The following is a 22,296-nucleotide window of genomic DNA, read 5'->3' on the forward strand; positions in this document are numbered from 1 at the left end:
TTGGGATTGGAATGTAAACTGACCTTTTCCAATCCTGTGGCCATTGTTGAGTTTTCCAAATTTGCTGGCATATTGAGTGTAGCACTTTTACTGCATCGTCCTTTAAGATTTTGAATAGTTCAACTGGAATTCTGTCACCACCACTAGCTTTATTGTTGCTCAGACTTTCTAAGGCCCATTTGACTTCACATTCCAGGATGTCTGGCTCCAGGTCAGTAACTACCCCACTGTGGTCATCAGGGATGTTAAGATCGCTCTTGTATAGTTGTTCTGTATAATTTTGCCACCTTTGTTTAATCTCTTCTGCTTCTGTGAGGTTCCTACCATTTTGGTCCCTTATCATACCCAACTTTGCATGAAACGTTCTCTTCATATCTCCAATTTTCTTGAAAAGATCTCTGGTCCTCCCCATTCTATTGTTTTCTTCTATTTGTTTGCACTGTTCATTTAAGAAGGCATTCTTATCTCTTCTAGCTTTTCTCTGGAATTCTGCATTCAATTGGGTGTATCTTTCTCTTTCTCCCTTGCCTTTCACTTCCCTTCTCTCCTTAGCTATTTGTAAAGCTTCCTCAGACAGCCATTTTGATTTCTTGCATTTCTTTTTCTTTGGGATGGTTTTAGTTGCTACCTCTTGTACAATGTTGCGAACCTCCGTCCATAGTTCTTCAGGCACTCTGTCTATCAGATCTAATTCCTTAAATCTATTTGTCACCTCTACTGTGTATTCGTCGGGGATATGATTTAGTTCATACCTGAGTGGCCTAGTGCTTTTCCCTACTTTCTTCAATTTAAGCCTAAATTTTGCAACAAGAAGCTCATGATCTGAACCACAATCAGCTCCTGGTCTTGTTTTTATTGACTGGATAGAACTTTTCCATCTTTGGCTGCAGAGCACATAGTCAATCTGATTTCTGTGTTGACCGTCTGGTGATGTCCATGTGTAGAGTCGTCTCTTGGGTTGTTGGAAAAGAGTGTTTGCTATGACCATTGTATTCTCTTGACAAAATTCTACCAGCCTGTGCCCTGATTTGGTACAATCATATAAAAGTGCTGAGAATGTAAATCTAACCCATGTCAATTCTGTGCTATGAAAACTGAACTATAGGTATTTCTAGGGTGGTAATCAAGAGGAAAGGGTTGGAGCAGCAGAAAACCACAATTACAATGTGTACCTTCTTTGCAATTCTGTGAAGTAAATCAAAATAACAGATATTAATCAAGCAAATTTTTTGCCATCTACCATTATAAATCTGACTGTTTCAAGTGAAGATCTGAAATCCTAAGGGAGTAAAAAAAATTATGTGTTCAATTTACAGGTATATTTTGTTGACCTATAAAGCTATTAAAATCTGTCATTTAAAAATAACAGGTACTTTACAGAGAAATGTTTGGACACCTTGACTGCATTCTTCCTCTGTGACTATTTACACATATAACTTCTTTGCTATTACTTGAATTGTCGAGATCCTTACAGCTCTAATAATTATGTACATTGGAGGATTTTGGCTGGTGCAGTTTCCCTGGCAATAATTAGTGCATATTAAGAAATGCTCAACTGTTCCATGATCTTCCATGTGTTGCTTCTCCTATTTTATACCGCTAATATGAACAATAATTTGCACTTCTTACTTACTTCTAACTCAGCTCATATTCTTTGCATCAATCCATGTTTTGGTGGTTAAGAATTCATCTGATTGATTAGTAAGTTAATATGGCTTGTTTCCAAGAAAAGTTTCACACTAAGTGTCACCGAAATGTTTGCAATATGTTCACTGATGTCTTGAACTGTGTAGTGTATGGGTAAAACCTGCAAACATGTCTAGATGCTTTCCAGAGAGACAATCCATCTTTGTGTATTTTTATAGGAATATGTCCTATTTAACACTAACAGTGCTTACAGGAAACATGGTGAGTAAAAATGGCAAACAATTCCATAACGTAAAATATAAACTGAAGGAGAAACTATGCATTGTATGCCGACACATGTAAGGAAGCTCTGATAGTTGTTCTTTAGTTGAAAAGCAGCTCAGGGCTGGTGCAATTGCAGTGCATGAACAATATGTTTAACCCTGTCCCTGCAGATGCTTTTAATATTCCAATTTCCCATAAACACAATTTGCATACCATGGGATTCTAAAAGCATGTTTATGCAGCCAGTGGGTGTTGGGACACTCACTGGCAGTAAACAATTATGCCCATTGTCTCACACGTCAGTGCATGTTGCTTCAGGAGCAGGGTTGGTTTTCCCATGTAGCACATATAGCACACGCCATGGGCCCTGTGCTTCCTGGTGATGCCTTCCCCCACTGATCAGGGCCATAGCCTCTCTCCTCCCTCTTTTCCCTATTTAAGGACACTCAGAGAGACACCACTTTCCACTGTGGTGCCCCCTTCACTCCCCAGTTTGGCTGCTCCCACCACAGTTGTACCTTGTTAAGGCCCTGCAAATCCTTAAACTGGCTCTGGTGCAATGGGCCTACAAATTGTTAAACCACTCAGTTGTTATTATTTGTGTACCTCACTTGCAAGTGAACCTACTAGATGTCTAGAGAGATATACAGATAAGAGGCAGCCTTATAAGCATTTTTGAATTTATCCCTTCTAGGAATAAGTATTTTTTAAAAAATCTGGTGTTTAAATATGAGAGATCACAGGGCTGTGAAGTCCTAAGAATATCCAGGCTCCAAGAAAGGCACAAAAGCTTGAATGTCATATGTCTTTTATACTTATATACACTAACAGTGAGCTAGGGATAAAATGACAATTTTAATTTATATTTTCTTTTTATCAGTACCTGTCTTCATTTTAATGTTTTAATTTGCATAAGATTATACATCTTTGTAAGTTATCACTGTAAAACTGACATATGGTATTTTAAGTGCACATATTTACTCTGATGTCATATGTCTTTTATACTTATATACTTAAGGAATATAGTGTTTTGGTTAATAGACTCAAAATGCTATACTAGAGACATGCTGCCTGCTTCTAACATTTCTGCATTCCATTTGCAAATGAAAGAAGTTCTTCTAGCAGAGAGATGTCATGTAGGAGCAACTGAGTTCAGTGAACATGAAAAGACCAAAACATATGCCACGTTGAGCTGTCTCAACAGTGTAGGAAACCACTGTATGCAATTTAAACTATTAAATTTAAATCAAAGTAACATTTCAACATCATTCCTATATGGTAGACAAAACCATTTATTTTATTTTATTTTATTTTATTTTAAAATGTATCATGCTACAAAATTTACAAAACATTGATGGCCATTGCATCTTCACTATATATGGTGACAATCCCCAAATGAAAACCTACCTGCAAATAGATACAGGTTTGGCCCCAGATTAAGTTTTCCAGTGGCAGAATGGAACTTCCTTGTCTCGCTGCTCCCACTCCAATTCACTGATCACCCTCAAGTGCTGTTCCTGGGGCCCTAAGGAGTGACGAGGTGGGTCAGTATCATTCAAGTTACTTGATGCTACTGATATTATTAGACCTCTCAGCAGTGTTCGACACAGTTGATCATGAGCTCTTAGCTCACTACCTTGCCAACGCCAGAATACGGAGGACAAGCCCTTCAGTGGCTGATCTCCTTCCACTGGGGTCGTGGACAGAGGGTTGCACTAGGAGAGAAAACATGAAACCACGGACAGTTTATTTGCAGAGTCCCACAAGGAGCGGTCCTCTCTCCTATTTTACTCAACATCTTCATGCGCCTTCTTACACAACTGGTACAGAAGTTCATGCTGGGTTGTCATCAATATGCAGATGACGCCCAGCTCTTTCTCCTGGTGGATGGCCGCCCAGATGTTTCTCCCCCAGAAACATTAGCCAGCTGCCTGGAAGCAGTGACGAGATGGCACAAGCAGAGTCATCTGAAGCTCAGTCCTGTGGTCCTGTGGCTGAGTGGGAAGGGTCCATGTGAGGAATTGCATCTGCCCACCCTGGATGGTGTGCAGCTCTCAACTGCTCACTCCACCAGGAACCCAGGTGTGATCCTGGATGCTTCCCTCACAATGGAAGCCCAGGTCACAAAAGTAGTGTGGCTGGCATTCTACCACCTTTGCCAAGCCAAACTACTAGTGCCCTACCTGGCCGTGGAGCACCTAGACACAGTGATCCATGTGACAGTCACCACTAGACTGGACTTCTGTAACTCACTTTACATAGGCCTACCCTTAGCCTTGAGTAGGAAACTATAGCTGGTCCAAAATGCAGTGGCCAAGGTCCTCACAGCAACACCATGGAAGGACCACATTTGGCCACTCTCCATCAACTACAGTGGTTACCAGTTAAATTCCAGATCAGGCTAAAGGTTCTGGTAATCACCTTTAAGACCATACATGGTCAGGGCCCAGTGTACCTGAGGGACCACCTCCCTGCCTATGCCCCTCAAAGAGCTTTATGCTCCACTGTCACCAACCAGCTAATGATCCCTGGCCCTAAAGAAGTCCACCTAGCCTCAACCAGGGCCAGAGCCTTCTCTGTCCTGGCCCCCACCTGGTCGAATGAACTCCCAGAGGAGATCAGGGCCCTAATGGAACTAAAACAGTTCCTCAGGACCTGCAAAAGGGAGCTCTTCCACCAGGCATTTGGTTGAGACTGAGTGACCAACAACATCTACAGGGCCCCTGTTCCCTCCCTCCCAAAAAATCCACTCATATGATCTGCTCTGGACCAGTTCGTATTGCTGCAGTCTGTTACCTCTGTTATAGTTTTGACATTAATATTATTGTTATGAAAAACTAAGTTCCATGTACTGTTTTCTACATTTTATGTAAATCACCCTCAGGGGAGGGAGGTATATAAATACAAATAAATAAATCACATTTTATTGCATGTAACCACAAGCCATTACAATATAAAAAGATTTAAAACATTTCAAATCATAAATAAAAGAGTAAATAAGACAATGAGCAACACAGATAACAATTACTAATTACCATAAGACCATTTCTAGATTACATATATCTGCCTGTCCTACAATTATTCTAAGCATTTGCTCTCTGCAGGTCCACTTTGGCCTTTATTTTCTTAAGCACAAGGGCAAATAATGACATTCGGTTAGAGACACAAGTTTTTCCTGGTTGCATTTATCATTTAGTCCATCTAGTAGGCCAGCAAGAAATTTGGCCCTAGGATTGGCCCCTGCCTAGCCTCTCATTGTTCACGGGTTTTAATGCTGCTTCCTCACGATATCTGCAGCAACCCATGGCTCTCCAGGGTTGGCATGAGTTTTCATCCCCATTGCCCATGATAGCGGAATGTGGGACAGTCACTTCCCGTTACTTGTTGAAATGTACAATGAGGTGAAAACCAGGGCAAGCCTGTTTGAAAGAATAAACGTGTGACAGCCTTGGTAGCATTTTGTCCACCCTAGAACGTGCCCTCCCCTCTCCATTTCTGGATCACAATGAAAAAAAATGTCATGGCCCATGTTGCTACAGGAATGCAAACCAACATGCCCATGTATCTGTGGAAATAAAATGTACTGTCTGTTCTCTTCAAAGTACACAGTAATATATTGGCAGTGGCCAGCAACCCTATCTAAAATACATTCATATTTTTGTTTTCTGGTGGTAGGGCATGAATGTGGAAAGATGGGGGGCTATGTTATGAAGCACACCTCTCCCTATTAGCATGGCATCTGTGTTCTGTATTTTTATTCTGTTTTGTGAACACACAATCCTCAGGGTCCAATCATAAGCCAGCATAAGCCTCAAGCCCATCAGAAATCTCTCGAACATAAATTGAGACCATCATAAAAAGAATCCCCAAAAGAAAACAATGATAATGTTTTATTGTTGTGGCAGATCCCAATAGAAATATGGAAGTTTCATTAAAAGAATAATTTCAGGACTTGGGGGGGGGCACGTTTGATTCCACAAAACCACCACTGAGTGGGGATTGGTGGGGATTGATTGACATCCCAAGAAGCAGAGGGGGAATCTGGGGGTTGTCCATGCTTCCAGTTTCTCCGCTGCCTTGTCAGGAAGGAAAAAGCCATGATGAGACGTAAGGATAATGCAGGAGGGTTTCCCAACAGGAAGCATGGTTTACAATTGTGCTGTTACAAACAGGAGGCAGTGTGCGTTGTCCGCCTCCATGTGGAAATGGTCTGAGAGATCTTCCACAGCTAAGGCTCCGCAGATATAGAAGCACTGATTTTTGTGGTGTTTTATAGTATCATCCATAGTAAAAGTAAATGGGAATCAGTAGAAATTGCAGATTTAGTCTGGATCCAACCTACTATTGCATATAAAAGAATAACACATAACTTAAATGGACCAATCCCACAATCCACAGTTTCATACCACACAAAAGTTCATGCAGCAGAGTTATAGTCTAATTATTACTGCAAACCTGTTTTAAAGGTTTGGGATTTTTGTGATAAATGATAATGGATTGTATCTGTTCATCCTTTCTGCTTAACGAGAAACCTTTTTCTGATATTTAAGGGTTTAATCTGTCAGAAAAAGCTTCCTCATTTTTAAAAAAGGAGATGCTGGATTCATCCCTTCTAGCTCTGTACATCTTACACAGTTTATCAGGCTGAAAGATGGTGCATTATTAGGATGTATCTTCTAGAACAGGGGTAGTCAACCTGTGGTCCTCCAGATGTCCATGGACTACAATTCCCATGAGCCCCTGCCAGCAAATGCTGGCAGGGGCTCAAGGGAATTGTAGTCCATGAACATCTGAAGGACCACAGGTTGACTACCCCTGTTCTAGAACACATTCAGCAATTACTTTTATGTGACAAAAAATGTATCTTTAGTGACTGTTTTTTAATATGATGAGCCTGATTAGTTTACCCCTTGATACCTATATTTGTATAAAGAAGCATGCAACAACTAAACCAGCAATAAACTGACTGCAAAATTTATAAGATCTGATCTACTTTTGAAATGTATATTTGCATCTGTATTTTCTCTTCCTATTCTTTTCCTCTTCATCAGCATTTCTAGGATAGTCTCTTTGTGTACACCAAAATAAGCCAATTTGCCAAACTGCTGCTTGATTTCCTTTAACAAAAACCCAGTGTATACAGCATATTTCAACATGTTCTCCCACCAACTTCTTCTGTGTTATGTTTTTCTTTCTCTCTTCTCTAGGGAACACTCCTCTAAGGAACAATCTTCTTCTGCTTTAGAAGCCAAAGTCTTACTAATAAATACTGTTGTCTTCAACATCACTGCTAGAAACAACAGCAGTGCAAAAGCCATGCTGTTTCTTGGATAGCAAAAACCTAAGACAAAGTCCTGGGGACTACAAAAAAGTATCATTATGATCTAGTATCAATAAGATCTGGAAATAAGTCATTGATTTCTGTGACTTTTCTTCATGTTTTATGAAAAGCGCTTATCACATCATTAGAGCAATAGTTTTTTCCTTTTCTATCCAACTGTTCCTCTAGGGCAGGGATCCCCACCGGAGGTGCCCAGGCTGCATGTGGCCCCGACCCCTTCAACCTGCTTGTCTGCTGCTATCACCCTCAGGGCATTTTCCATCAGACCCATACTGTTCTTCCTGCTTCAAGAGGCACCATCAACTGCTGTTTATCCTGTCCCTTTCTTGCAAAAAAGACTATAGCAACATTGTTTGATTTGGTCTCCATGGTCCCTTCTGTCAGCCCCCTCTTTTTCTTATCCTCCAGAACAGCATTTTGGCCATTCTATGTGCTTTGCGAGCCAGCAAAGCTCAGCCACCCTTACCACTCAGCTTTTTAACCCCTTCTCTATGAATTACCATGTTGAAGGTAAGTCACTTTGTGAATGGGTTCAGGAGAGGTAAAAAAAAAGTGGGAAAAGAACAGTAAAAGGCCTGGTATTTTTGCAAAAAAGGGATACAAAGTGTTTTGCATACTAAACATTTCTAGATGCTCCATCCATCAAAGCAAGTAGTTTCCAAAGTTACTGGTGAGTTTGCTCCTGCAAACAAAAGTATTCTTCCTTCCACAACAAGAGCTGGTTGCTCTGACTTCTGGCCTTGCTTGCTTTCTGCCTCTCTTCCCTTCCTCACTCGAGGTAAGAGTCTTCTAATACATCTGTGACTGCAGAAGCTGGTGAGTGGACACTTGAGTATTCTCTTAGCAGGGAAGCTTATGGCATTCCCTTTCTCACATCTTCCTCCAGACAAGCTCCCTCCCTCTGGCTGCCATTTTACTTCTCATGATTGAGGCTTGGCTGGCAAGCAGTGATGTCCATGTGCACCCTGCATATAATTTGAAGCCAATTAATGGCATCTCCTCCATTCCAGGTAGAAGGATGTCCTCATTCACTATTTCTGTCTACTTGCCCTTTTTTTGGAGGGTCCCTAATTTTTAACATATTAAAATTAAACCACATTAGCAGGTGTAGATTTAAAGTTCAAGGGACTGTGTTTATTAAGAAATAAATATCATAGTATTCAATGTATTTAGGATTGCAACCGTACTATCTTGTAGGCCAGATTCACCATCCATTCTTAAAAAAAAATTGTTCCTAGCCTGTGCATATAGCCTAGTGATTCTGAGAACTGTTGTGGATAGGGTGAGCAGGAGTCTCCTCTTCTTTGCCATGGTCAAATTGAAAATCCCCAGATAACAGCTGCTAGAGTAGAGTGGATATAATGGGAAAGGCAGGAGTCAGGCCCCTAAAATTATACTACTCATATTTTTATTTATTCAAGGATAACATTGAAATTATGCAGCTGCTGCTCTGCTATAAACTCTGTAAGATGTCTGCAAAAGGAATCTCTGTTTCAAAGAAATGAAAAATTGCAGATGAGCACAATGTCTTTAATGAAAAATGGAGTACTGAGTATTTATTTTTTTTAAACAAAAATAAAGAATTGTGTATGATAGGTCTTGAAACTGTATCAGTATTAAAGGAGTACAGTATTAAAAGACACATTGAATCCTGTCATTCAATATATCAAGAGAGGTGCAAGTGAACAAGATAAACTCTCTTAAACAATCCATGTTTTTGCAGCAAAATAGTTTTAGAAAGCAGGTTGAAGAGAACCTGTTTACTGTAAGGCGGCAGTCCACAACCTTTTTTCGGGGGGGGGGGAGAGGGCGTCCCAGGGCCCGTGCAAATGCGTACGTATGGATCTGCTGCACATGCGTGTTTACGCCTGGCAGTTTTGCGCATTCACACATGCACGCATGCACAGACCTGCTGCGCATGTTCATTTGCGCTCCCAGTGAGTGTGCAAACGTGCATGCGTGGAGGCTCTGTGCATGCGCACATGTGTGAAACTGCCACACGTGCATGTTTGTGGCCCCATCGGGTGCAAACACGCATGCACGACCTGCTGCCAAGGCTCTCGCGGCCCGGCACTGGTCCACTGACCACAGGTTGGGGACCACTGCTGTAAGGGCCAGCTATTATGTTGCTAAATGTATTGCTGAGAGTAGTAGACCATTCTCTGATGGTGAATTTGTTAAAAAGTGCATGGTTAAAGTAATGGAGGAAATGTGCTCTGAAAAGGTAACTTTTGTTGTGTCAGTTTTTTTGCATCTACAATAACTAGGCGAGTTGAAGAACTAGGAGAAGAGCTGCCTGTGTCACTGGTTGTCAAGGCAAAAAGTTTTAGTTATTTTTCTTTGGCATTAGATGAGAGCAATGACATTATAGACACTGCTCAACTACTAATTTTTATCGGGCGGTTAGCTTCCAACTTCAGAATTACAGAAGCAGTGTGTGCACTGCAGAGTTTGAAAGGCATCACAACTTCAGAAAGCATATTCTTCAAGTTGTGGAAACCAATAGAAAATCTTTATCTGAGTTGGGATCAATTGAAAAACATCACAACTGATGGTGCAAGAAATAGGGTAGGAAGTAAAACTGGTGTAGTGGCAAAAATCAATGAAGAAATATTCACATTAAAAAGTATACTTCCCACACAATTTTACTACATCATCCATCAGCAAGCCTTGTGTAGTACGATTCTTTTAGAAAGTGTGATGTGTATTGTTGTATCCAGCATTAATTACATCAGGGTTCATGGCTTTTGCTCATCATCAGTTTCAAAATTTCCTCTCAGATATAGATGCAGAATATGGGGACATATTTTACTATGCAGAAGGCAAACATTTTTTCAGTCTTCACCATGAAAGTGATGTCTTTTTTATTAGAAAGGCAAAGGTCAAGAAACACTTCCTGAATGGATTTTTGATTGGGCTTTCTTAATGAATATCACAGAGCATCTGAACACATTGAATGTAAGGTTGCAGGGGGACGGAAGGCTTGTGTGTGATATGTATACTGAACTGAAAGCTTTTGAAGCAAAACTGAACGTTTTTGTGAAGCAAGTTAGTGAAGGTGACTTTTCAAACTTCTCATTGCTGCAATGGAGTAACATTTTAGAAGGATGGGAATTTACAATTCAATGTCAAAAGACACATCAAAGCATTGAACCTATTGCAGGAGGATATTGAGAAAAGATTCACTGATTGCCTTAAGCTTGGAAAGAAAATAAGAATGTTTCAGAATCCATCTCAAGTAGCACCTGAAGATGCAAGTAACTTTTTCAGATGGCGCTAATCGATTTGCAAGCCAGTGATAATCTCAGAGATAGTTACAAAGAAAATAGTCTGTTAGATTTCTATTCTGGTCTACCTGATATATTTGTAAACCTAATGAAATTTGCTGCCAGGACATTCACAGTTTTTGGCACCACATGAATCTGTGAACAAATCTCTTCCAACATGAAAATTGTGAAATCGAAGTGTAGGTCAAGGTTTGCAGACAAACATTTACATGACATTTTAAGAGTGTCTTTCACAAACCTTGACTTGAACATCAATGTCTTGGCTAACAGAAAACAGCCACAAAAATCACACTGACTAGGTAATCATGTGTAGCTAAAGAAAAGGATCCCACAGTAAAATATTGTTCCAAAATGGATTGTATTAACATTTCTTCATTTACCTTTGAATGTTTAAAGGTAAAGGTAAAGGTATCCCCTGTGCAAGCACCGAGTCATGTCTGACCCTTGGGGTGATGCCCTCTAGCGTTTTTGTGGCAGACTCAATACGGGGTGGTTTGCCAGCGTCTTCCCCAGTCATTACCGTTTGAATGTTTACTTTTGATCTAAATAAGTAGGTTAATAATTTTGTTTGGTTTAAGGTATGGCCTTCTTTAGGCACTGAGCATGCTAATGTGGTCCCCATTTGCGAAAAGGTTGGGGACCTCTGCTCTAGGGAGCTCAGAACCACATTGTATTCTTATAACAGCCATGAGAAGTAGATTTATATGGAAGATAGGAAGTCAAACATTTATCTTCATAGGGGATTTATAACAGACTGGATCAGTGAAAGATGGTTCAAAATTTGTGGATTTAAGGGTTTAGGTGTTCTAAGAATCAGAATCTGCTAAATAATTCATGTTTGCTGCTCTGAAAGTGGTTTTGAAGGTTTTATTGGGGTCAGTTACAAAGTCAAGGATGATTCTTGCCCATTTGTGTAGAAGAAGCTGCTAATTTATGTTGTAACAGAGTGACAAGTACATCCTGTTGGAAAATAATTGGTCTGTCATGATAAGCCAAGTGGTAAACCTGACCGTATCATATTGTTGTTATTGCAAAGATGTTCTGGAATATTTAGGATATGTTTGGGTCTGCTTGATTGCATGGTCTGTCACGGTGTAAATGAATGGATTGTATGTCCCAGTGGCTACCTCAGAAAAGTAGTCTGAGTAACTTGAATATGAACATAAATTTATTCTTTGTGTCATTTGCACTCATTCTAAGGTATTTTAAGGTATATGAATATTTGGGAGTAGGTTTTTAAATGCAATCTATTTTAAAAATTTGAATTATTCAAAATTATGCAGTGATTAACATATGTGTCTTCAGTATTTTTGTGGGTGATTTTTCTGTATAATCTCAAGGACATACAAAAATAAACTTCCAAAATTAGGCACTACTCAAGTTAAATAATCATGAATGTTCTTAAAAGTTTTAAACTTGTTAAATATTTAACAAAACTCTGATTTCACTTCAGTGGTGTTGGAACATAGAAAAGTAAACATGCTTCTACTGCTACCCAAGGATGATTGCTTGACCCACTTTTGCTTAGTAGTATAAGAGGCTGTGAGTGATTGCCTGTAGCAACTGACCTTGATCCTATTTGTAGAAGGTTTCTAAGCTTCTGGAGAGTAGATATGGTTACCAGACCTATTTTTACATATAGCAGCAGTGTTTACCATTTTGGTGACTTTATAGGATTGTTATTGCATTTATTTATTAATGCATACATTCTGTCATATTCTATATGACCACTGACTTCTTTTGCAAGATCAAGATGTACAAATAGATCATAATCTAAGCCAGGCTCTCTCAACCAGGTTTTCATGAAACCTTGGGGTTTCTTGACAGCCTCGGAAGGGTTTCCCAAATGAGTAGGAATAAATTATTTTTAATATATATTTTAAATTTGTTAAAAAAATATTGGGTGATATGACCATATATGGTCATGTTGATCTCCCCCCCAATAGACAATAATGGGATGGGAAGGGAAGGAGTCCCAAGTTTAAATAAATAAATAATAAGTGGGCATGTACACAGCTGTGCTTCCCAACCATATTCTGCATGGTTGTTTCTCTTGCAGAGTTTCTCAAAGCCTGAAGTATGTTTTAGGAGTTTCTCAATTGTAAAAAAAGTTGAAAAGTTCTAAGTGGCACCATCACCAATTCCTTTCTACTGTTCTTACAGAGGTTTATACGAGAAGGAGGAAGACAAGACAATGAGAAAAACAAGAGGAGAAAGAACAACAATCTGAGGAAAAAGTTGTTTATCTTACCTTTACACCATGGAGGATCATTGTCCATGGGGTCACGATGGGTCGGACACGACTTTGCACCTAACAACAACAACAACAACAACAACCTTTACATACCTTTTATTGGCTGTCTAGATAGGAGATTAAGGTTACAGTCTTAAGGATGCTTTTCTGGGAATAAACCTCATTGAATAATATATGACATTTTTAACCTGGCTAGGATTCCTATCTAAATTTAAGTAGGTACAACTACATATATAATTTTATTGTACAACTATTGAAAGTACAGACTCTTTGCCCTCCCTTTCTTATATGTTCACTCTAAAGAAGGGGCGAAGCTTTGTCATATCTACTGAATCTTCTTTGTGAGTATGAGCAAAGGAATTTCCTGAAAGTGAAATACTTAATCCCTTCCTCACGTTGTACCATTTTTTCTGACCTGAAAAACATCTGAGTTGAGCCTTTGGCCCTCTTAGAGGCTTCACTTGTGCTAATATGGTATATGTAGGGAAAGAAGTACCTCTGGGGCTACTTCAACTCATAGAATGGTTAAAAGGGGATTGGTTTATGTCTCCATTTTTTGTGCAACATTGTTCCAGTCCAAATCAGAACAGTGTGAGCACAAACTCCTAGACTACATTTACCAACCAGACCTAATAATGGACTGGCAGAAAAGAATATTTAGCTTCATAGTGTAGGGGAACTTCATTTGATTCTTACTTACAGGTTATCCTTGTGTCCTGATTCAAAGAAAGAAAACAACTTTTAATAAAGAATTAGTAATGGGTTCTGTTATGATTTTAGGCTAATACATTGGTGAACCCTGACCTGGATAGTCCAGGCTAGCCTGATCTTGTCTGAATTCAGAAGCCAAGGGATATGAGGGTTATGATGAAGAGGTTGGAAATGGCTAACCACCTCTAAGAGCATTTCCACACATGGTTAAAAATAGCGTTATGCCAGATGCATAACACTACATATAATCGCGCCTCCCAGCCCCTCCTCACCTTTCCTGCTGTTTCGCTCTTCTCTGCCACCATTTCACACTTCTCCCCTTCCAAAAGTGCTGCTGGAAATGGCAGAAGAGAGCAACGCGATTTATACACAACTCTCTTCTGCCTGCCAATCAAGCCAGGCAGCCAATTCACTTTCTCCATGCTTTGAAGGGCCCCCATGATGCCCGCTAATTAAAAAAAAATCAGTAGTTCTCCGTTGAAATGCCTATATAATCATAGATGCATAGTGCGTGTTTATTGCCACTGTTTATGGAATCACGAGTCTTGTTTCTTTCAAAAATAAATCTTATTCCTGATTTGCACGGGGTGGGGGGGGGAGTTTAGAGAGGGCTGCTTTGTGCTACAACTTTGGGGAATTTTTTTTATGCCATTGCCTGCATGACTGAACACTTATTCGTTGTTCCAGGCTGTTCAGTTGAAAAATAAAACTCTCTTCTGCTGCTGCCGCATCCCCCCTTGTGCGCAAACACGCGCATATGCGCTCACACATACACACGCTACCCAGTGAGGGCTTGCTGCTGCTGTTTCCCCTCCCCTGTATGCACAAATGCACACACAGACATGCACACACTCCATGGAGTTCCCTTGCTGTGGGTGGCAGGGACATTTTAAGATGTCAGACAAGGGTGGGACAAGGGAGGTGCCTTTTGCACATTTGAGCCTCTATAACTGTCTTTGGCTGGGGGGCTGCTGGCTGTTCTTGATTAGGTAGCACTAAATATGTTGGTGAATCCACTTTTTGGGATTCACCAACTAGCGCTTTAAAATGGAGGAAGTAGCTGGCCCAGATGTTGGCGAAAGAATGACTTTATAAGGTAAGCATTACACTATACTTAAAGGGTGCTCTAAATGTCTCTTGCTTTGAAAATCCTATGGGTTTACCACATCAGCTGTGACTTGACAATTTAAAAAGTAAAAGAAAAATATATTACTAATAAGTATTAGCAGCTCAATTTTGAATTACATTGGCCAAACTATACCCACCCAGTATAAATAATGCAGTGCAAGTGTAGAGGGCATAGTGCAAATCGTAGCAAAAGTATGTAAATGAATGGCATTCTGGAATGTCAAGGCTTCTGTAAAACACACAGGATGTTCCAATCATTGACTAACTTGAATTGTTTCTTGGTCTTTTGATGTAGCAAGAATGGGAAAGAATAGTTGTGTAAGATCCCACTACTTAAAAGAGAGTAGTGGGTTGAACCATTTCACATAGCTATTTGAGAAGTCATCCTTTGCTCTCTTGCTACGGTATATGTGAACCACATGGGTAGAAATTCACAACATAGTGCTATAGAAGAGCCCTTTCCCCAGCCATACAAAACAGAGTTGCCTTGAAGCAGAGTTTCTGATTCCTTTTTGAGAGTGCAATGAATACAATTTATAGGTAATATAATTAATTGGCCTTTATAATTGCAAATATTTACTCATTTGTATCATGCAATGTAACTCAGTAGAGTATAGGGATATAATACAATAGATATCTGTCCTAAAGCTGTGAATCACCATTGCTTTGCTGTAAAGGTGTGATTTTATGAGATGCATAGAGAATAACATGAACATCAGTGACATAGGACCACTTAATATTAAATGCTTCTGATTATACTGTTCTCACCAAAGTAATTACTCTACAAATAGAAACTTAAATATAGCTTTGTTACATGGCTCTAGCCATATAGGATACTTTCCTTAATTGATTTACCTTTGATATGTGTATTGGGAAAGTTATATACCTGTTGAATCCTTTTTAAAAGGTCTTAATTTTGTGTTCCTTCAGCAACATGTTGACTGAATTATAATGTTTGCAGAGTTTCAATATGCAAAGAAAGTAAAGCACCAAGCTGCTTAAAATAATAAAATAGTTTTTTTAAGAAGTGGCACAACTCGATGATTCTGGTGCAGGGCAGAGACCTTCTCTCAGATGAAATTCCAACACATTTCCATATATTGTAAAATGAAAGGTAGTGTTTATTGAGAATATCCACAAAGCAGAGCAGAACTGGCAGAGACAGAAACAGTAGCCATTGACAGAGACAGGAAATTATAATTCTCCCCAGTATTATATAGGTCTGGGGGTTCAGGTGGGAACAGTGGTTCACATAAGGGAGGCCTTTGATCTTTTAGGTGCAAACTCTTGAGATCCATTATTCTTCCCCGGATGGAGGATAGTCCCCAGCTGGCTGTTTTGTCGCCTCTATGCGAGCCAAGGACACTGATGGATAAGACCAAGTTACCAGTGGGGGGGAATGGGCAGATGTGCTTGCTGGTTGTAAATACAGATGAAAGGAAACCAAGAGAGTGGAGGTGTGAGGGGGAACTGAGGAAGGAATTATATTGACCCAACTGAGCCCTAAGCCAACATTCCAGAGTTTCCCTGGACACGGGATATGATAAGAAGAGAAACAAACTTATATAGAAAAAGGAGAGAGAGAAATCCCTAACTGTCTGTTCTATTGTCAACATTCTGTCTGTTCTGGGGGTAAGCAGGTAGAAAAGGTGCTTAAAAGAACAGGAATTCTCCAAATGAGCCAATCACTACACTGGATAAGATTACTTGAGAAACATCAGAAAGTTCCTATTCTAACTATGCTAAATACACATCTCCTGCGATGCCCCATAGGATATTTTTCATATGCTTTTGAATCATGCATACAACAGATCTTGCATATTCCAACAACGCTTCCCAAAATCTAGTGTGCAAAGTCTTTTACGTTTACCTTCTGTAAAGTCTTCTGGGATTCTTCTTAGAAAAGCCGTCTGCATCCTGCTGCTCTTTTGCCTGGAGGCAGATCTGGGAATGTCCAATTTCCTCTTCTGCAGTCTTTCCCCAATCTGTTGCTTGGTTGTTGGGCATCTTTTATATATCTTCCCATGTAAAATGTTCTATTATGGTCTCTGATTTAGTTAAATATGGGTCTTCTCAATAGTTGGTCTTCTGACTTCAACATCTGTAGGGTTCTGCTGGTGCTTCATTAGGGTTCTGCTGCTGCTTCATTTGCAAAGTTAATGGTGCTCAATTGCACTGCTTCTGGCTGCTGTATTCTGAATTCTTCCATCAGTGTGGATTCCTTGATATTTACCTTTTCTTTATTTATAGGTTTTTCCTTCTCATCAATGTAGACTGTTACAGATCTTTATCATTTCAGTTTTTGAATTAAGGATCCTGCATCCTTTACATCCTAAGTCATACCCCACAAAAATACCTTGCTCAGTTCTCATGTCCATCTTGCTTCATTTCTCCTTGGGAACATAGACATAGGCTTTTGACAGAAACAGTCACAAATGGTTCTTGTTTGGTTTGTGTCCATATCATAGTTCATATGGAATCTTTCTGGTTACCTTTGGTGGGTAACAGGTTCTATAGGTAGATAAGTGTTAATTACTTCTCCCAAAAAAATTTCAGGTAGCTATGTTTCTAGGAGTATGTATCCACACATGAGCTGGCATAAGACAAAGACCAGGGGTATGAGATAAGGTGAAATCCTGAGTTTTCTGCCCAGGTGACCTTGAGTCATAGCGTGCAGATAAGGGAGACCAGATAATTGATTAAAATTACAGTAAACCTTGATGGGCAGGGATCAGATTCCTAAAAAGAGGAAGATTACTTACTGCCTAAGAAACTGAAGGAATCTTAACAGGATTAAGGATGCATCTGTGGTCCATTGACTTGCAAATATGATCTCTCTCTCTCTGGTAACGGATGGTGAGATGAAAACAACCAGTACTTGGATGTGCAACTCATCATGGCTGATATCGTGGGGTCCTCAGCAACATTTGATTCACTCATAGAATCATAGAATAATAGAGTTAGAAGGTACCTCATGGGTCATCTAGTCCAACCCTCTGCACTCTGCAGGACACTCACAACCCTATCACTCATCCAGTGTAACCTGCCTCCCCCTTGATCCTTCACAGAATCAGCCTCTCTGTCAGATGGCTATCCAGCCTCTGTTTAAAAATTTCCAAAGATGGAGAACCCACCACCTCCCGAGGAAGCCTGTTACACTGAGAAAGTGCTCTGTCAAGAACTTCTTCCTGATGTTTAGACGGAATTTCTTTTGAATTAATTTCATCCCATTAGTTCTGGTCTGTCCCGCCAGAACTCTGCTCCATCCTCTATATGGCAGCCTTTTAAATACTTGAAGATGGTTATCAGATCCCCTCTTAGTCGTCTCCTCTCTAGGCTAAACAGACCAAGCTCCCCCAACCTTTCTTCATATGTCTTGGTCTCAAAACCCCTCACCATCTTTGTTGCCCTCCTCTGGACATGTTCCAGTTTGTCAACATCCCTCTTCAACTGGGGTGCCCAAAATTGAACACAGTACTCCAAGTGAGGCCGAACCAGAGCAGAGTACAGTGGTAGCATCACCTCTCGTCATCTAGACACGATACTCCATTTAATACAGCCCCAAATCCCATTTGCTTTTTTAGCCATTGAGTCACACTGCTGACTCGTTCAATGTATGGTCTACTAAGACTCCTAGATCCTTTTTGCACATGCTACTGCCAAGACAAGTCTCCCCCATCTTATATTGGTATATTTGTTTTTCCTACCTAAATGCAGAACTTTACACTTATCCCTATTGAACGTCATTTTATTCAGTTTAGCCCACTTCTCGAGCCTATCAAGATCATCCTGTATTCTGATTCTGTCTTCTGTTGTGTTTGCTACCCTTCCCAGTTTAGTATCGTCTGCAAATTTAATAAGTATCCCCTCTTAACTATGATGTTTTGGTGGATTGAATACAGTCCATATCTGGGTTAAAAGGAATAGCCCTCCATTGGTCTTGTTCTTTTTTGTTCCTGTTATTGGCAGGAAGCAGTTACTGGAGCGATATCAGAGCTAGTTGGAACCTCATGTGTGGGGTACCCCAGGGATCCATTTTATCCCCAGCGGTCTTTAGTATCTATGTAAAACCTTTGGCCACGGACATCAGGAGCTTTGGAGTGTGTTGTCACTGATATGTAGACACCACTGAATAAACCCACGAATTCCTGAGCCAGTATTTAGATGCTGTAGTCAAGTGGCTGAGGCTAAACTGAAGCTTAATCCAGACAAGACAGAAGTAGTTCTGCTTAGAATGGCAGAATAACAGGCTGGTGTTGACTGTCCTCCTTTTTGGATTACTTTGCCGAATTCCACTTTGGGATCTAAATTCCTTGACTGAACTTGGTTGGGCAGCTCCTTATTTTACTCCTGCTCTGCTTCTTGGCTTCTTGCCTCCCTTCTTGATATATGTATGTTACTCAGTACATAATGCTTTGAATATCTGAATTCCATTTAATGGTCTTACTAGGGTTGGATATTACACTGAATGTATAATACTTTTTCAACTGCTTAAGTTTATTTCTCTCAGTTAATATTACTATGTGTTCTACTTTGTATTATAACTGTTCATTCCAAGCTTGTCATGGATGTACACCTAAAATCAGAGTCCAGTAGCACTTTTAAGACCAACAAAGATTTATTCAGGACATGAGCTTTCAAGGGCAAGCACTCTTCCTTAGACTATGAACTCCTTACATGACAGGGAATATATAGCAAAAATCCATTCTGGTACATCAGTAGACTGTCACACAACCAAATACAGCCAATGATAATTCTTTGTCAAAACAGCCAGTCAATCACCTGGAATTCTGTGTAGTTTACAAAAATACAAGGAGAAACCAATCTCCCTGTGCCAGTGATCAACGGCTCTCAGCTCACCATATGCTGCTTGCCCCATCTATCTCCATATAACTGGGAAACATTCCTGCAAGGGAATTGCTGGTAACTATCTTATCCCAGACTCAAAATTCCATTACATTGCCATTACCTTACAGTCACATTATCACAAAAAATAAATTGTGAGGAATATGGATACATGAGTTGAACAAGGTTAGCATGAATAGTGAGATAAAATACCTACGTCCTTGTTGAGTCCTGGGTATGTCATAGTTTTGAGCATTGCAGAAATGCAAGTAATTAGAGCACTCAAAACTTTCCGTATGGAGGGGGAAAGGCATGATAATCTCTGCAGCATTGTCCCACCCTTGCACCCACACTCCCCTCTGCATTTCCTGCTCTGAGTAATTTTTTTTAATGGTGCAGTCCACATTGTAGTGTTACCAAAGAGCTACATTGTCAAAGGTAAAATAAAATCTTCTTTAAAGTGTCCACATTCTTTTTGGGATCAGGCAGGCAAAACACAACTCCATTTCTGTTTTCTGGAAGTGGGAATGAGCTAGGAAAGAGGGCAGGGCACATGATCAAGCAGCCTTCTCCTGATCATACAGGGGTCTGAGCACTTTGTTTTTAAACCAACCATTTACACAAAATATCTTTTTTGGACTTCAGTTAACATGTTTAGCCTTCTCACAACTCAGGCAGGCAACAACAGTCCATTTGTGTTTTCTGGAGGTGGGGAATAAGCTGGGAAAGGGGGGGCAGTGATCAATTATCCTTCTCCTGATCATACAGGGGTCTGAGCACGTGGTTTTTAAGCAAACCATTTACACAAAGTGACTTTTTTGGCTCCAGGGACCAAGTTCAGTGTCTCAGAAATCTACCCAGATATAAATAAAGTCCAAACGAACATGAATTCCAAAGGGGGGGGGGATGCTGTATCATTCTGGCATTTCTCCATAGCAATGTGGCAGTGTTGATTTAAAAAAAAAATTATTTCAGTGCTCGAGGGGGGGGGAGAAAGTTTTGGTCTATGAGAGAACTGTGGTGCTGCGATTGGTGGCTTGCTGTGATTGACAAGCCAAGGAACAGGGGAGGAAGTTTGGCTTGTTTTCCAATGCAGCCTCGTCGGGGGGTAAAAAGCTGCAACAGGACAGCGGGAATATGTGGCAGGGGTCTCATGCAAACATGAGGTTTACTATCCTTCATTTGCAAGCAGGAGGCCATGAGCATTTTTACCATGCAGAAACAGTCTATTATTATGTGTCCCCAGCAATGCAGGTGTGCTCAGATATATGGGCAAAATCTTTGTGGTAGAGTTTTTGTGGTAGAGAGCATCTCCAGCAATGATGACATCCCTTCCAATGCACGTTAAAAATGACATTGTGGCATTGGCAGGATTGCAGACCTAGGACTTCTTTTGCTATTGGTAAGTCTTCTACTGTCATCTGTTTGGCATTAGGGAAGGGGCACCAGAGCAGGGAATTCCCCACCCCCAGTGGTAGCATGGCAACCATAACCCCTGAACTTACAGCCTATTTTAAAATTAGCATTCTGTGTTCACAGATTGAAAGCCAATAACTTTTTCAGAAATTTCCTTGATTTAGGACCGTATCTAGACCATATATTGGTTAATTTTATTCTTCCCTATATAGTAGCTGGAAAATATATTTTAAATTTTAGTCATTCAAGTGAGTGCTGTAGTATATAATCTAGCTACTTTTTTTGAATAGGGTTTCCAACCTCCAGGTAGTAACTAGAGTTCTCTTGCGATCATTATTGATCTTCAGACAATCAAGATCAGTGTCCCTGGAGAGAATGGCATGAACCAAGGCTTCTCTTTCTCAGGAAACAAGAAAAACTGAGACATTCTTCTTTAAAAAGAGTTCAGAGTTTTCTATCCAAGAGGGTACGCCTAGAAGCTTCATGATAGAAACTTTATTGCTAAGAATGACTTGCCTGTCCAAAACTAGGATACATATAGACAACCCCCTGCCCCCACCAATGCATCACTTTTCTACCATTTGTTCTCCCCATGGCAAAAGGGCTTTTATTGGCAAAGAACAGCAACAACAAAGTATGGCCAAAGAGTCATAATATGCCAGACTAGTGATAAAAAGGTATCCCCTGTGCAAGCACTGAGTCATGTCTGACCCTTGGGGTGACGCCCTCCAGCGTTTTCATGGCAGACTCAATACGGGGTGGTTTGCTAGTGCCTTCCCCAGTCATTACCATTTACCCCCCAGCAAACTGGGTACTCATTTTACCGACCTCGGAAGGATGGAAGGCTGAGTCAACCTTCAGCCGGCTGCTGGGATCGAACTCCCAACCTCATGGGCAGACAGCTTCAGACAGCATTTTTGCTGCCTTACCACTCTGTGCCACAAGAGGCTCATAAGACTAGTGATAGCATCATGAAAAACACTGTTTTCTGGGAACAGGCTACATATGGGCCAAGCATCCAGTTGTAACAGAAGGATGGGGCAAGGGAGAGACATTAAAAACAAAGATGAGTCCAATGGCTCTTGGATTGCTGGTTCATCTGTTACTAGAATGCATGGTATGGAGTGTGTACATATGGGGGGAATGAAGGCATGACAGGTGGACTCTATGGCATAATACCATGCTGACCCTCCCCTAAATATGCTATCTCCATGCTCCACCCCAAAATCACAGTGTATTTTCAAACCCATAGCTATCTGTGAAGAGAAAAGGGGGACACACTAAGGCAAAACAAATTGGTGCAGAGGGAAACAGGATCTTTAAGAATTGTACAATTATTAAAGTTTCTATTCCCCTTTGCGCTAATTTGTTTCTTTATAACCCTATCTCTGAAACAAGAAAAT

General features: G+C 40.4%; 1 protein-coding gene across 2 annotated transcripts in view; it reads left to right on the forward strand.

Moving 5' to 3' along the window:
• SYT1 (synaptotagmin 1) overlaps positions 1-22,296 on the forward strand; it is a 492,114-nt gene that overhangs the window by 61,794 nt on the left and 408,024 nt on the right. The window lies entirely within an intron of this gene.

The sequence above is a fragment of the Paroedura picta genome, chromosome 5 (assembly GCF_049243985.1).
Source record: "Paroedura picta isolate Pp20150507F chromosome 5, Ppicta_v3.0, whole genome shotgun sequence".
NCBI lineage: Eukaryota > Metazoa > Chordata > Lepidosauria > Squamata > Gekkonidae > Paroedura > Paroedura picta.